This window comes from Dendrobates tinctorius, unplaced genomic scaffold (genome assembly GCF_039654945.1).
Source record: "Dendrobates tinctorius isolate UK_male_01 unplaced genomic scaffold, ASM3965494v1 ptg000014l, whole genome shotgun sequence".
NCBI classification, from domain to species: Eukaryota; Metazoa; Chordata; class Amphibia; order Anura; family Dendrobatidae; genus Dendrobates; species Dendrobates tinctorius.
The window spans coordinates 17,159,082-17,176,154 of record NW_027361682.1 but is presented as its reverse complement, the minus strand read 5'-3'; the positions used below and the strand labels follow the sequence as shown (position 1 = coordinate 17,176,154).

Genomic DNA, 17,073 nt, shown 5'->3' with positions numbered 1-17,073 from the left:
GAATGGAGATGCTGGGCAGAATAGAGACACTGGGCAGGATGGAGACATGGGGCAGGACGGAGACACGGGGCAGGATGGGAGACACGGGGGCAGGATGGGAGACATGGGGCAGGATGGGAGACATGGGGCAGGATGGGAGACATGGAGGCAGGATATAAACACATGGTGCAGGATGGGAGACACTGGGGCAGAATGGAGACACTGGGGCAGGATGAAGACACGGGGGCAGGATGGAGACATGGGGCAGGATGGAGACACAGGGCAGAATGGGAGACACAGGGGCAGGATGGGAGACACGGGGGCAAGATGGGAGACATGGGGACAGGATGTAAACACATGGTGCAGGATGGGAGACACAGGATGTAAACACTATGTGCAGAATGGAGACATGGGGCAGAATGGAGACAGATGTGGCAGGATGGAGACAGATGGTGCAGGGTCATAGGGCATGATGTTCAGGGTCATGGAGCAGGTTGGAGACAGATGGGGAAGGATCATGGTGCAGGATGGAAACACATGGTACAGGATCATGGGGCAGGATGGATACAATGGAGACAGATGAGGAAGGATCATGGGACAGATGGGGCAGGATCATTGGACAGATAGGGCAGGATGGGGAGATCATATGGGGCAGGATGGGACATAGCATTGGGGCAGAATGGATACTCATGAGGGCAGGATGAGAGAACATATGAGCCAAGGTCATGTGTACAATGTCACCAGTGATCACTGTATTACCTTTACACTGACACTATATACAGTGCTCCTGTGTATATTGTCACTGGTGATTCCTGTGTAAGGAGGTGGTGGGGACCCCCACATGCCTCCTCTTTCCTGGACGCTGTTCGCACATTCACCTGCGGCACCTCACTATTTATTAATGTTCATATACTGTATTATCATGTATTTTAATGTGAATGTACTGTCTATAGGATTATGGCTAGAATAGGAACTTAGATAATATAGGACAATAGTGGAGTATAATAAAGGGGGGCACATTAATGATAGCGAACAGCATAGAATAGAATAGAAAATAGGCAGCACAGGTGTTAAGTTAATAGGAGAGGCAGCACAGAGCAGGCATGTAGAATTAGGATACTTCCTGATCAAAATCAGAAGCCCAGGCAGCCTGCCCAAGTGTAGGTCGTGTGAGCAGTAGTGGAGCAGAGTATTGTAGGCCGTGGGGATAAAGATGTTTTTCATAGTAAGGGGCCCCAGGTGGCGAACAGTGTTGAAGGGCACCAGCTGGATAGGATCATCCCCAAGCAGGATCCGTGGTCTAAGACCGGGGCAGGAGCAGCTGAGATGGTGTTCTCGGCACCTTTTCCTATTGGAACCGGACTAGGGGCTGACAGGGAGCTGGTGACAGGAGAGGCACAGATGGTACACGGACTGTCCAAAGCACAGATGGAACAGGGATTGTTCAAGGATGCAGATGGGACATGGATTGTCCTAGGATACAAGTGGGATACGGACTGTACAAAGAGATTGTTGAGCTTGCCAGGAAAGGGAAGCTGATGGAGAAGATAGAGCTTGTCAGAATGGCAGGGACAGGTATTGTAATGCTGACGAGAAACTAAGTCAGAGAGTGGACCCTCTGGATCGCGGATCCAGAGCCCCTGGGCCGAGCACGCCAGGTGATGACCGACCCCTATACAGGGATCGTTTGGGGCAGGACCACAGAGGACGGAGGCGCGACAGCCGGAACCAAGAGGGACGGCTCCACGGACAAAAGGCCTGGAGAGGCAGCGGACTGAAATACAAGCAGGGACGGGGAGCACAGGAAAAGACACAATACGGAAATGGCAAGGGGAAGGACAGGGCGAACTGGAGACAGAGGACGGGCACAGGGAATGGAAAGGAAGCAGCGCCTGGGCAGACTGGGAAGAGCAAGGGAATGACACTGAGGACGGCAGGGAGATAAGGCAGAGAAAGGTAAGCTACAGGAGAACAGTAGCGGCCAGAGGGTGCAGAGAACTACACAATCATCAGGCGTCCTCCTAACAGCGAGGACGCCTGAAATACACCAACCCCCGGAAGTGCGTCCCCCAGTCCAGCCCCTCAGCGCCGCCCACCGCTGGAGAGAGAGAGCGGGAGGAGGCGTGCACGAGACAGGGGGCGGGAGCCAGGAGCCGCCGTGAGGGAGAGTGGACGACGGGCGCGCGCCCGGACGGGAGCACGCAGGTAAGGAAACGCTGCGGCGCGCGTTGCTACAGAAGGGGCATCGGCGGACATAGCCGCCGATGTCACAGTACCCCTCTCCTTAAGTCCTCCCTTACTGAGATTAGCCAAAAACTTTTTCAGAATCCGGGGAGCGTTGATATTCTCCCGAGGCTCCCAGGACCTTTCTTCGGGACCAAAACCCACCCAATCGATAAGAAAAAGGGTCTTACCCCGGACTCTTTTTATAGCCAAGATGTCCTTGACCTCGAAGACGTTGTCCGAGATAACAGGTGAAGGAGGGACGATGGAAGCTGGTTGGAACCGATTCAGGACTACGGGTTTCAAGAGCGAGACATGGAAAGCGTTGGGAACCCGGAGCGAAGCAGGCAACCTCAGTTTGTAAGCCACTTCATTAATACGTCCAATCACTTCAAACGGCCCAATGTACCGAGGACTCAGCTTATAAGAGGGAACTCTCAGACGGATATGTCGAGTTGAAAGCCAGACTTTGTCACCTGGATGGTACGGAGGCACGTCCTTCCGTCTTTTGTCTGCATGTTTTTTGATTCGGTTGTTGGCACCCTTGAGCGCATCCCTGGTCTCTCTCCAGATCTGCGAGAATTCTTTAGCAAGAGAATCGGCTGCGGGTACTCCTGTAGACGTGGAGAAAGGTAATGGAATACCTGGGTTTTGACCGGTTACCACAAAAAAAGGTGACTTGGTGGTAGATTCGCTGGGATGATTATTGTGCGAGAATTCAGCCCAAGGTAAGAGCGCGACCCAATTGTCCTGATGGGCGTTGGCGAAGTGACGTAGGTAGGTGGTTAACACTTGATTAATTCGCTCCACTTGCCCGTTGGTCTGAGGATGGTATGCGGAAGAGAAGTCGAGAGATGTACCCATAAGCCGGCAGAGGGTCCTCCAGAAGCGGGAGGTGAACTGAACCCCCCGATCCGACAGAATCCGCTGAGGAAGACCATGCAGCCTGAAGACCTGGTGGATGAAGATCTCGGCCAACTTCGGGGCGGACGGTAGTCCCGGTAAGGGAATGAAGTGGGCCATTTTGGAAAAACGATCTGCTACGACTAAGATGGTGGTACATCCGGCTGAGCGGGGTAAATCAGTTACAAAATCCATGGCGATCTGCTGCCAGGGGACCTCAGGAACTGGCAATGGGTGAAGAAGACCGGCGGGCAAAGTCCTAGCCACCTTGTTCTGGGCACAGATTGTGCACGAGGCAACATAGTCCATCACATCCAGGCGAAGCGTGGGCCACCAGTAATACCGGGACAGCAGCAAGAGAGTCTTTTTAGTCCCAACGTGTCCAGCAATTTTGGAGGAATGCCCCCAGTCCAACACCTCAGTACGTCTGCCTTGAGGGACGAAAGTCTTACCGGGCGGAGGAATAGCAAAATTCACAGGGGCCACAGTGATCATTTTAGTAGGCTCGATAATATAGGATGGGGCTTCATCCCTCTCCGAAGACTGTAACGACCTAGAAAGGGCATCGGCCTTGATGTTCCTATTACCAGGTCGAAAGTGAAGTTGGAAGTCAAAGCGGGAGAAATACAGGGCCCACCTGGCTTGCCGGGCATTGAGTCTTTGGGCAGACTGCAGGTAAGCCAGGTTCTTGTGGTCCGTGAGGATGGTAAAGGGATGTACAGCCCCCTCAAGTAAATACCGCCATTCAGCCAAGGCCATCTTAATGGCCAGTAATTCTCGGTCTCCAATGGAGTAGTTGCACTCCGCAGGTGAAAAGACTTTAGAAAAGAAGCCGCAAGGAACCAGCCGTCCGGATGAAGCCTGCTGGGACAGGACCGCTCCAGCTCCAGTGGAGGAGGCATCCACTTCCAGGACGAAGGGCCTGCTGGTCACAGGCCGATGCAGAATGGGTGCTGACGCAAAAGAACGTTTCAGAGCTTGGAAAGCGTCTTCAGCTTCAGGGGACCAGCTGTTGGGCTTCGTTCCCTTGCGGGTCAAGGCCGTGATGGGTTTGGTAACCGTAGAAAAATGAGGCACAAACTGACGGTAATAATTTGCGAACCCAAGAAACCGCTGGATGGCCTTAATCCCCACTGGACGGGGCCACTTGAGTACCGCACTGAGTTTTTCGGGATCCATCTTTAGACCGGAATCGGTGACGACATATCCCAAGAAGGGCAGTGACGACTGCTCAAAAAGGCATTTCTCAATCTTGGCGTAGAGTTGGTTCTCTCGAAGGCGGTGCAAGACCAAGCGTACGCTTTTGCGATGGGAGGACAGGTCGGGCGAGAAAACGAGAATGTCGTCTAGATAGATGACCACACAGGAATAGAGTAGATCCCGGAATACCTCGTTGATAAATTCTTGAAACACAGCGGGGGCATTGCAAAGGCCGAATGGCATGACTAGGTATTCATAATGCCCGTCACGGGTATTGAAGGCCGTTTTCCACTCATCCCCAGCACGGATCCGGACCAAATTGTAGGCCCCCCGCAGATCTAACTTCGTGAAGATCCGGGCTCCTCTCAGCCGGTCAAAGAGCTCCGGAATCAATGGAAGGGGGTAGCGATTTTTAACGGTGATTTTGTTTAGACCCCGGTAATCAATGCAAGGCCGCAGTGATCCGTCTTTCTTCCGGACGAAGAAGAAGCCCGCGCCCGCAGGAGAGGAGGACTTCCGGATAAACCCCTTGGACAGATTTTCATGGATATACTCCGTCATGGCAGAGGTCTCGGCAGGAGAAAGAGGGTAAGTTCTACCTCTGGGAGGAACCGCTCCAGGAATCAGGTCGATGGGGCAGTCATAGGACCGGTGCGGAGGCAGGGAGTCCGCCTCCTTCTTGCAGAAAACATCAGCGTAGGCGTGGTATGGAACAGGAAGACCGGGGAGGTCCGTTGGCCTAAGCTGAGGATGGGAACGAACCAGGGTACGTAAACAGGTTGCATGGCAGGTATGCCCCCAGCGCAGGATCTCTCCGGAGCGCCAGTTGATGACTGGCTCATGCCGCCTAAGCCAAGGTAGTCCCAAGAGAATGGCATGAGATAATTGAGGCAGGACATAGAAGGCAATCTTCTCAGAATGAAGTGCGCCAATTTGTAGCTTTACTTCAATGGTAACCGTGGTGATGAGCCCAGGAAGAGGTTTGCCATCCACGGAGGTGATTGCTCGAGGGTTACTTAAGACGACCACGGGAATCTGGAGTTTGTCAACCTCCTCCTGGCGGATGAAGTTGCCTGCAGCGCCCGAGTCCACATACGCCTCCACAGAGCTACGCCCCCGACCTGTAATAAGCAGAGCTGAAAGAGTAAGTGGGAGAGAGGGGGTCTGATCACCTAGGGGGCCCTCTCCTACCTGGCCTAGGCGGATGCGTTTCCCGGTCTCTCAGGACAAGTGCGTACGAAGTGATTGGCCCCTCCACAATAAAGACAGAGTCCCTTAGTCATCCTCTCCTTACGCCGTTGTTCGGACAGCTTGACGCGATCCACCTGCATAGGCTCGGGGGCAGTGTTACTAGGGAGAGCAACAGTGCGCGGAATGGGAGCTTGCTATAACCTAAAGGACCTCCTCTCCCTGGCTGACTCTCTAGCGCGTTCCTGAAAACGCAGGTCAATACGAGCAGCCAGGGAGATGAGATCCTCCAGGGTGGTAGGAAGGTCACGCCCGGCCAACTCGTCTTTGATTTTACTAGAAAGACCTCTCCAAAAGGCACCAACCAGGGCTTCGTTATTCCAGCCCAGCTCCGAGGACAAGGTCCGGAAACGGATGGCGTATTGCCCTACAGTTAGGGACCCCTGGCAGAGGTTAAAAAGGGCCTCTGTAGAGGAAGCAAGGCGTCCGGGTTCATCAAAAACCTTACGGAATGTTTCCAAAAAACTCTGGATGTTAGTCACCACCGGGTCATCCCTCTCCCACAACGGATTCACCCAAGCCAACGCCTCCCCCTCTAGATGGGAGATTATAAAGGCCACCTTAGCACGATCCGTGGGGTATTGTTGGGGCAGAAGATCAAAGTGCAACCTGCACTGGTTTAAAAATCCCCTACACAATTTTGGGTCCCCACAGTACCTAGGCGGCTTACCAAGACGGGGAGGAGGGAAAGAGACAGGGTCCCGGGCTTGGGTAGAAGCGGCCGCAGAGGACTGCAAAGACAGCAGCCGATCATCCACGGACGCCATATACCCCAAAATGTGAGATTGAGCATCGCGCTGCTGTGCGAGCTCCTGCTGGAGACTGACTAAGAGAGGTGCATGCGCTGGGTCAGCGGTTTGCAGGGCGGAGAGCCGGGTGTCCATGGACTTCATGAATGACATGATACGGGTCTGATTCTCTCTTAGGTAAAGCAGTTCCTTTTGAGTGGCAGCCGCAGCACCGGCGGGGTCCATGGCCTGATGATACTGTAATGCTGACGAGAAACTAAGTCAGATAGTGGACCCTCTGGATCGCGGATCCGGAGCCCCTGGGCCGAGCACGCCAGGTGATGACCGACCCCTATACAGGGATCGTTTGGGGCAGGACCACAGAGGACGGAGGCGCGACAGCCGGAACCAAGAGGGACGGCTCCACGGACAAAAGGCCTGGAGAGGCAGCGGACTGAAATACAAGCAGGGACGGGGAGCACAGGAAAAGACACAATACGGAAATGGCAAGGGGAAGGACAGGGCGAACTGGAGACAGAGGACGGGCACAGGGAATGGAAAGGAAGCAGCGCCTGGGCAGACTGGGAAGAGCAAGGGAACGACACTGAGGACGGCAGGGAGATAAGGCAGAGAAAGGTAAGCTACAGGAGAACAGTAGCGGCCAGAGGGTGCAGAGAACTACACAATCATCAGGCATCCTCCTAACAGCAAGGACGCCTGAAATACACCAACCCCCGGAAGTGCGTCCCCCAGTCCAGCCCCTCAGCGCCGCCCACCGCTGGAGAGAGAGAGCGGGAGGAGGCGTGCACGAGACAGGGGGCGGGAGCCAGGAGCCGCCGTGAGGGAGAGTGGACGACGGGCGCGCGCCCGGACGGGAGCGCGCAGGTAAGGAAACGCTGCGGCGCGCGCTGCTACAGAAGGGGCATCGGCGGACATAGCCGCCGATGTCACAGGTATGAAGATGACACTGTGCTTGCCATGTGCTGCCTATGTGATTAAAGTAATGCTGTCCAATAAAGTTGTGTTGTTTGAAAAGACTTGTGACTCTGAAACGTTTTGCGAAGTCGGAGTGACAGAGCCTGAGAAAAACCTGGCAGTAAGAGTCAATATTCACCTCACACTCTCTTAAATATATTCAAAAAGGTGTATTTATTGGAGAGACATCAGTAGAAAAAAAGCAGAATAACAAAAAAAGAGACCAAGCTAAACTTAAGTTGACGGTTCGATCATCCCGGATCTTAATCATAGAGTCAATTATTTTCCAAAGGAATAGTCTTAAAGAGAAAGTGTGGGCAAAGGAATCCCAAAGGGATACATAGATGTTAGGCGCCTATCAAAGGCAATGATAGCCCAATATATGAGGAACCTAGTGTTTGGCTTGAGATGAGCGGTGCTCCCGCACCTAACTGCTGTGATTTTTTTTTTTTTTACTTTGCATTATTTCTACTGATGTCTCGTCAATAAATACACCTTTTTGCATTTATTTAAGAGAGTGTGCAGTGAATATTGACTCTTATTCTTAGGGACTTTCACTGTCCATTACACCAGCACCTTGCAATATTACCTGTACACTGACACTATATTCAGAGCTCCTGTGTATAATGTCACTGGTGATCACTGTATTACCTGTACAGTATACACTATATACAGAGCTCCTGTGTATAATGTCACTGGTGATCCCTGTATTACCTGTACATTGACACTATATACAGCGCTCCTGTGTATAATGTCACTGGTGATCACTGTATTACCTATACAGTATACACTATATACAGAGCTCCTGTGTATAATGTCACTGGTGATCACTGTATTACCTGTACAGTATACACTATATACAGAGCTCCTGTGTATAATGTCACTGGTGATCCCTGTATTACCTGTACATTGACACTATATACCGCGCTCCTGTGTATAATGTCACTGGTGATCACTGTATTACCTATACAGTATACACTATATACAGCGCTCCTGTGTATAATGTCACTGGTGATCCCTGTATTACCTGTACACTGACACTATATGCAGAGCTCCTGTCTATAATGTTACTGTTGATCACTGTATTTTCTGTACACTGATACTGTATACAGAGCTCCTGTGTATAATGTCACCGTGTATATGCTAATACTCGGTCACTATGTGGTGGTAATATGTGGTCTATTTGAGTGCCTTGAGAAAGGCACTGTTTGCCGAAACACGCATTGGGGTGGATGCTCCTGGACATACTCCCGCTTATTGATCCGGTAATGGCACATAAGGATGACTAACTACCTATGCGGGTATTATATGTTTGTTTAGTTCCTTTTAGGCCACGTGGGAAATGTGCAATATACCTATTGATTAGATGAATATTACCCCACTTGTGGTTCCTAGGAATGGATTTATGTATGTATATACTAATATGACTATTACTTAGATGTCCTGTGAGCTTCCCTTTTAACATGTGTCATTTGGTGGACCCATTCCCTTCCAGTTACCTGTGTAATTAATAAGGCATTGACTTTTGCATAATATATTTAGTATTGGAATTTTTGGTCGCAATTTGTTTTTGTTGTTTATATACAGAGCTCCTGTGTAAAATGTCACTGGCGATCACTGTATTACCTGTACACTAACAGTATATACAGAGCTCCTCTGTATAATGTCACTGGTGATCCCTGTATTACCTATACACTATATACAGCGCTCCTGTGTATAATGTCACTGGTGATCCCTGTATTACCTGTACACTGACACTATATGCAGAGCTCCTGTGTATAATGTCACTGTTGGTCACTGTATTTTCTGTACACTGATACTGTATACAGAGCTCCTGTGTATAATGTCACCGTGTATATGCTAATACTCGGTCACTATGTGGTGGTAATATGTGGTCTATTTGAGTGCCTTGAGAAAGGCACTGTTTGCCGAAACACGCATTGGGGGTGGATGCTCCTGGACATACTCCCGCTTATTGATCCGGTAATGGCACATAAGGATGACTAACTACCTATGCGGGTATTATATGTTTGTTTAGTTCCTTTTAGGCCACGTGGGAAATGTGCAATATACCTATTGATTAGATGAATATTACCCCACTTGTGGTTCCTAGGAATGGATTTATGTATGTATATACTAATATGACTATTACTTAGATGTCCTGTGAGCTTCCCTTTTAACATGTGTCATTTGGTGGACCCATTCCCTTCCAGTTACCTGTGTAATTAATAAGGCATTGACTTTTGCATAATATATTTAGTATTGGAATTTTTGGTCGCAATTTGTTTTTGTTGTTTATATACAGAGCTCCTGTGTAAAATGTCACTGGCGATCACTGTATTACCTGTACACTAACAGTATATACAGAGCTCCTCTGTATAATGTCACTGGTGATCCCTGTATTACCTATACACTATATACAGCGCTCCTGTGTATAATGTCACTGGTGATCCCTGTATTACCTGTACACTGACACTATATGCAGAGCTCCTGTGTATAATGTCACTGTTGATCACTGTATTTTCTGTACACTGATACTGTATACAGAGCTCCTGTGTATGATGTCACCGTGTATATGCTAATACTCGGTCACTATGTGGTGGTAATATGTGGGCTATTTTTTTATTGTATGTGGTATTATTGGTCACCATGTGGTGGTAATATGTGGTATGGTAATGGTGTGGCAGTATTTGCTCCTTGTATGGGGTATTTTAGGTCACTAAGTGGTGGTAATATTGTGCCTGGTCATGGTGTGGTGGTATTTGTCCCTTGTATGTGATATTATTGGTCATTTTAAAAATTTGAAAATAAATAAAAATATACCTAAATTTTATTGCATATTTTAACAAATGTTTAATAGGTTAGAGTAGAGTAGGGCTCAGCCAAAAGAGTCTACCTTGTCATGGTAGCGGCTTAAAAAAGCTTTTGGCCAAAACAGAAGCTACTGGCTATATGTGTGATTTGGTGATGGGAACTGTTAATGTGTGATTGGTGAGAAGTGGAGTTTTTCCAAGAGAGATTTGAGGGACTGTGGACAGTTCGATGGGTGGAGGCGGGGCTGGGGAGGAGCCTGGGTAGAGTCTCAAGAGGGCCCCAAAATTTTTGTCAGTATGGGACCCCGAAACTCCTAGTAGAAGCCCTGCATATATAGATAGTTAAAAGAAAAGTCGGCAATTCAGCAGCTGTGTACACTGAAATCACAGCATGAGCCAACAGGGTGGAACAGATGGAATTCATACAGAATATAGAATAGATAGATATATAGGTGTCAGGGACATATACAATTACTACAGTGTGTGCTTTCTGTACATATATAATAATAATCTTTATTTATATAGTGCCAACATATTCCGCAGCGCTTTACAGTTTAACAGTTTCAAAACTGTAACAACTTTAACAATACAATAATTAAAGCAAAATAAGATGACCCTGCTCGTGAGAGCTTACAATCTACAATGAGGTGGGGGAGATACAAAGAACAGGTGTGTATTTACAAAGGTGTATTTACAATAATGGTCCAGCCATCTTGAGGGAGTGAGGGATGGATGGATGGAGATAGTGAATGGGCTACTCATGCACATTTACACATAGAATGATTTTGTTTAGTGATATATTTGATATATTTAATTATTAAAAGATTATTTTTCTGAAAAAATAGCGTGGGCTCCCGTGTAATTTTCTTAACCAGCAGAAGGAAAGCTGATGGCTAGGGGCTGATGTTTATTGCCTGGGGAGGGGGTAATACCCATAGAGCTTCCCAGGCTATTAATATCAACTCACAGCTGTATACATAGCTTTTACTGGCTATTAAAATGGGGACCCCCCAAAAAAAGACGCAGGGTCACCCTATCTATAATATAACGCTGTAAACGTCACTCTGTCCGAAGCCTTTATAGACTGTGCAAGCACGACGCTCCTGTGCAGTCTGGCTCCAGACAGAAGAAGGCATCCAGCAGTATAGGGAGTGTGTATGGCACCAGAGATCACGGTACGGGTAGACACTGAATGCTTACCGCGATCTCCGGCGCCATAGTTACATACTTACCTGACCGGGAGGAGCTTCTCTTCTCGCCGGAGACTAGGGCAGGAGTGCATGTCAGAATCGCGCATGTGCATAGCACTATCCGGCGCCATTTTACTGAAGGCACATATGCAATGTGTCTTCAGCAACATGGCGCCGGACAGCACGGTAAGGGCATGCGTGTACTCTGGCGCCACACTCCTCCCCCTACACTCTATTCTCCCGGCCTCCGGCAGAACGGGAAAGCACTGGAGCACAGGAAAAAAAAGGTGAGTATAAAATTTTTTTTTGCATGTGTGCAGTTTAATAGTGATGTGGGGACCATACATATCAGGATAGGGGGTGAAAGGTAGCATGCATGCCAGGATAGGGGGGGTGAGAAGAGCATGCATACCAGGAAAGGGGGGGGGGACCATGCATATCAGGATTGGGGGGTGAGGGGTAGCATGCATACCAGGATTGGGGGTGAGAGGACCATGCATACCAGGATTGATTGGTGAGAGGACCATGCATACCAGGATTGGGGGGTGATGGGACCATGCATATCAGGATTGGGGGTGAGGGGACCATGCATAACAGATTGGGGGGTGAGGGGACCATGCATTTCAGGATTGGGGGGTGAGGGGAGCATGAATATCAGGATTGGGGGGTGAGGGGACAATTCTTGCCAGGATTGGGGGATGAGGGGACCATACAAACCAGGATAGAGATGAGGGGGTACCATGCATACCAGGATAGGGATGAGAGGGTACCATGCATACCAGGATTGGGGGTGAGGGGACCATGCATACCAGGATGAGGAATGGGGTGCCATGCATACCAGGATTGGGGGGGGTGAGGGGACCATATATACCAGAATAGGGATGAGGGGACCATGCATACCATTATAGGGATGAGGGGGCCATGCATAGCAGGATAGGGATGAGGGGTACCATACATGCCAGGAAAGGGATGAGGGGTACCATGCATACCAGTATAGGGATGAGGGGTGCCATGTATACCAGGATGGGAGGAGAGCAGCACATACCAAGATGGGAGACTATATACCAATAAAATTGCTCACCACCCAGGCATAGAACGGGTTCAATAGCTAGTAATTAATAACCAGCAAAGGCTATTCAGAAAGCTGTGGGCTGATATTAATGGATACTGCCCCCTCAGGCGAAAAACATCAGCTCTCAGCCGCCCCAGAAAAGGGGCATCTATAAGATACGCCAATTCTGTCACATAGCCTCGCTCTTCCCACTTGCCCTGTAGTGGTGACAAGTGAGGTGATAGTTGTAGGGGTTGAAATCACCTTTGTTTTGTCAGGTGACATCAAGTCCAGAGGTTAGTAATGGAGAGGTGTCAATAATACTCCCCCATTACTAACCTCATAGTCATATCATATAAAAACACACACACAGAAAAAAGTCCTTTAATTGAAAGAATGACACAGACTCCTTTAATAAATCTTAATTAAACCATACTTACGACATCACCCATTCCACCAACGCCATTGTCTCCTGCAAGAGAATTACCATATATACTTGAGTATAAGCTGACCCGAGTATAAGCCGAGGTCCCTAATTTTTCCACAAAAAACTGGGGAAACTTATTGACTCGAGTATAAGCCTAGGGTGGGAAATGCAACAGCTACTGTTAATTTTCAAAAATAAAAATAGATACCAATAAAAGTAAAATTAATTGAGACATCAGTAGGTTAAATGTTTTTGAATATCCATATTGAATCAGGAGCCCCTTATAATGACGTCACTGAGGCTGCGTTTCCAACCGTGCTCAACTGTGGTAAGATCCCCGCTAGCACCGTGAGAAAGTCGGTTTCTGGGTTTCACCAGCTACTGCTGCAGGTTCATCAAGGACTTTTCGATAGTGGATAAATCCCTAACAGATATGACTCGAAAAAGGACAGAATTTTCTAGATGGTCTAAATCAGCCAGTGAAGCATTTGTATTTTTGAAGAAATGTTTCGCTTCTGCTCAGATGAAGCGATGGCCAGGGAACCACCACAATGCAGGGAGACTACGGTACACAAGATGAGGTGCAAACAGCAAAGGGTTAATTTATTTACAGGCAAGGAATGCAGTGTTTAGGAAAATGCAAAAACGGATATGCAATGATAACAGACAATTTACAAGAATGGTATTCTTTAGCTGGGCCGTCAAACAGCACGGAGTACCGACTATCACAGCTCAGTGTATTTATCCAACTGGCAAGACAACACAGTAAAGTAACGTATGATGCTACACTAACTATAGCCTATCTGGCCTTTGCTAAGCAGTCCACACAGCTGCCGTGCTCTATCTACTGCAGCCTATCCTAAACCCTAGCATGTGCACAGAAGGGTTTAACACTCACAGTAGCGTTGGTATCTCAGTCCAATCCCGGGGGGCCCCTGCAGCTTTGCAAGATGGTGCGCACATCTTCCTGGAACCTCTGTGCAACGTGGTCTTCTCCTTGTGTGATGGTCCAGTGATGCTCCCAGAAACGGTGGATTCCCTCCTCTGGATTCCTTTCTTGTGTTTCTTTGTGGCTCCTCACGGCAACACAGGAAAGCCACCTTGTTATCCCCAGAAGAGTTTACAAAGTCTTTCCTTCACAGATCCAGGCACGTCTCCTTCCTGCAGAAATCTCGGCTCTCAACTCACCCAGGAAATACTCCCTCCCCTCTCCAGTGCTCGCAGAACAACACATACAGTCTTTTGAAGGGGAGAACAGAATGTTCCATTGCATCAGCCAAGGGGGTGCGGTCTCTTAAAGTGGCAGCGTGTCTCTGCTGTCCATAGTAACGCCATCCCCTTACATGCCTCCCTACTTAAGGATGGTCGTCCTCGGCCATCACAGCATCAAGGTTGCAGTGAAATGAAGAAACTTGCAATGCGGGAACAGCACCTATAGAGCAGGCAACAAAATCGGTAGAGGAGGCAACAGATTAGGAAAAACAGACAGAGAACACTGTTCTACGTATCGGACAGGTGGAACCCCTGCAGTAGACCTCCAGGATCTCCAGAGTTCTTGGCTATCTTCCAGAGGAACACTTGCTGCAGGAGACGTAGTAGGCTCTTGTTGGGTTTCGTCCACATGTGGCGGTAGTGGCACATCCAAAAGATTACCATCTTTGTCCGGCTGAGGATGCCCCACTGTGTCAGGGACGGTCCACCAGTCACTGATTTCACCAGCAGGCAACACAGGTTCAGGAAGTGGAGTAGCGCCTTCAGGAGGCAATGGCACAGAACGAGCCTCAGACTGGCATGGCCGCAGCATATTTCTGTGGAGTACTCTAGGGGCAGATGCCCCACTCTCAATCTGCACCTTGTAGACCGAGCCGTCAGCATATACTTGCTGGAGTACCTTGTACTTCCCATCTCTCGCTTAGTTTACCCTTGGGGCGTTTCTCTCTAATACTCGGTCCATGGTTTGAAGCGGTATCCCGTATATTCTTTTTCCTGTCGCTGCTGACCCACCAACCGCTGTATTGTTTGCAATCGCTGCTGATGCTCTTTCACCCATGAAGTGACATTTCGCTCCATCAGCTCCTCTGGATGTTCCAACTTCTACTCAATGACCTCTCATCCAGCTCTTCCAAACAGCAGCAGATATGGGGTGTAATCCATGATGGAGTGGACCCGATTGTTGTAGGTCCAGACCAACTCTGGCAGGTAGTCTGGCCAGCATGCCTTCTTATCCTCCTCCAACATTCTCAGCATTTGAAGTAGGCTTCTGTTGAAGCGTTCACATGCTCCGTTGCCTTGAGGATGGTAAGGGGTGGTCCAGGACCGCTCTATGCCATACATATGCAGTTCTACCATCACCTTGCCTTGCAAACATATGCCTTGGTCAGAGTGGATGCGCTTTGGGCATCCATACACTCGGATGAAATCTTGACATATGGCCCGAGCTGCCGACTCGGCAGTTTGATCTCTAGTCGGGGTGACTACTGCGAACTTGGAGAAATGGTCGGTCATCACCAAACAGTACTGCAGCCCCCGAGCCGAGTGACTCACATGGAGATAGTCGATCATCAAGACTTCTAGCGGTTCCTTAGTTTGTATGGCCCTTTGTTCGGTACTCTTAACGAGAGAGCATACCCAACATTGCCGGCAAGCCTCTTCCACCACAGACTCCAACCGGGGGCAGTAGACGTACCGCTGTAACCATTGGTAGGTCTTTGTGGACCCGAAGTGAGCTCCGAATTCATGGGCTTCTTTAGCTACTTCTTGCGCTATTCCTTCTGAGATGACCACCTGCCACCTTACTTCCATATCTTTTGGCTGTTGTCTCTTGCGATATAACACTGACTCTCGCACTTCCAGTCTATCCCACTGGTGTAAGACACTCTTCATCTCAGCGTCCAGACCATCTCTTTCTTGTTTGCTCGGCTTCCACTTCTGAGTTACCCACCATTTAATCTGTTTTAGCCTTTCGTCTTCGTCCTGAACATGTCCCCATTCCTCATTGGTTCTCCCCAGGAATCGGGGTAGTGCGCAGGCCTCCCTACTTGACTGGATCACAACCACTGCGGACCTAAACTTATGAAAGTCTGAGGTTTCTTCCTCTTCAAGTTGTTCATCGAGATCCCCCACTGGAGTCTCCACCGTCACTCATGACAGCCCGTCGGCATCTGCATTTTCGGTAGCAGAGCGATAATGGATGGTACAGTCAAACTTGGCTATGAGGGCCACTGTTGTTCCAAAGCCCCCAATTTAACATTCTCAATGTGGGCCAGGGGATTATTGTCCTTCAAACTTGAATCTTGGTCCCTGTCAGGAAGCCCACAAACTTCTCTGTCATGGCCCTCACCAGGGCCAGGAGCTCTAACCAGAAAGAGCTGTAATTGTGGGGGTTTCTTTTGCTGTCTTGCAGGAACCTACTGGCATACCTGATGACTCTCTCATGTCCATCCTGTATTTGAGAAAGTACTGCACCGAGTCCATGAAGGCTTACGCCTGTGTACAACAGGAATGGTTGACTGAAATCTGCGTAGGCCAAAATAGGGGCTGAAGTAAGAGCATTCTTTATAGCCTGGAAGGCCACATCTTGTCTCTGGTCCCAAGGGATGCACTGATTCTTCAGCACTCTGGTGGTCCCCCTCAGCAGCTCATTCAGAGGGCCCGCCATCTTTGCAAAATCTTTGACAAACCGTCGGTAGTACCCGGCGAGCCTAAGGAAGGCCTGGAGTTCCCTCACTGTTCCAGGGACTGGCTAGTTCTGGATAGCAGCCACTTTTTCTGGTGAGGGTAGGACTCCATCTTGTGACACTATGTGGTGCAGGTACTCGATCTCCCTCTTGAAGAGGTGGCGCTTCTTTGGCTTCACTTTCAGGTTATGAGCCCGAAGTCTTCCGAGTACCTGTCCGAGCCGGGCAAGGTGGTCTTCGAACGAGGCAGAAAACACAATGATGTCATCCAGGTAGATCAGGGTAGCCTCGAAGTTTAAGTCTCCCAAACACTTTTCCATCAGCCGTTGAAACATGCCCGGAGCATTGGAGAGCCCAAAGGGCAACTGGTTAAACTCAAACAATCCCATAAAGAGGATGAAGGTGGTTTTTTGCCCTGTCTTTCTCTGCCACGGCTACTTGCCAGTATCCGCTTGCTAGGTCCAAGGTAGAGAAGTACTTGGCTTTCCCCAACGCTGTCAAGGAATCCTTGATGCGGGGTAACGGTATGAGTCTCACACAGTGCAGGCATTGAGTTTCCTGTAATCTACACAGAACCGGATGGTCCCATCCTTCTTCTTGACGAGCACCACTGGGGCCGACTAAAGGCTCTGACTACTCTGCACTACTCCTGACTCCAG

General features: G+C 49.3%; 1 pseudogene; it reads right to left on the bottom strand.

Moving 5' to 3' along the window:
- Positions 1-15,620, bottom strand: part of LOC141070789 (piwi-like protein 1 pseudogene) — a 41,311-nt pseudogene extending 25,691 nt beyond the window's left edge.
- Positions 15,621-17,073: the final 1,453 nt, after the last annotated feature.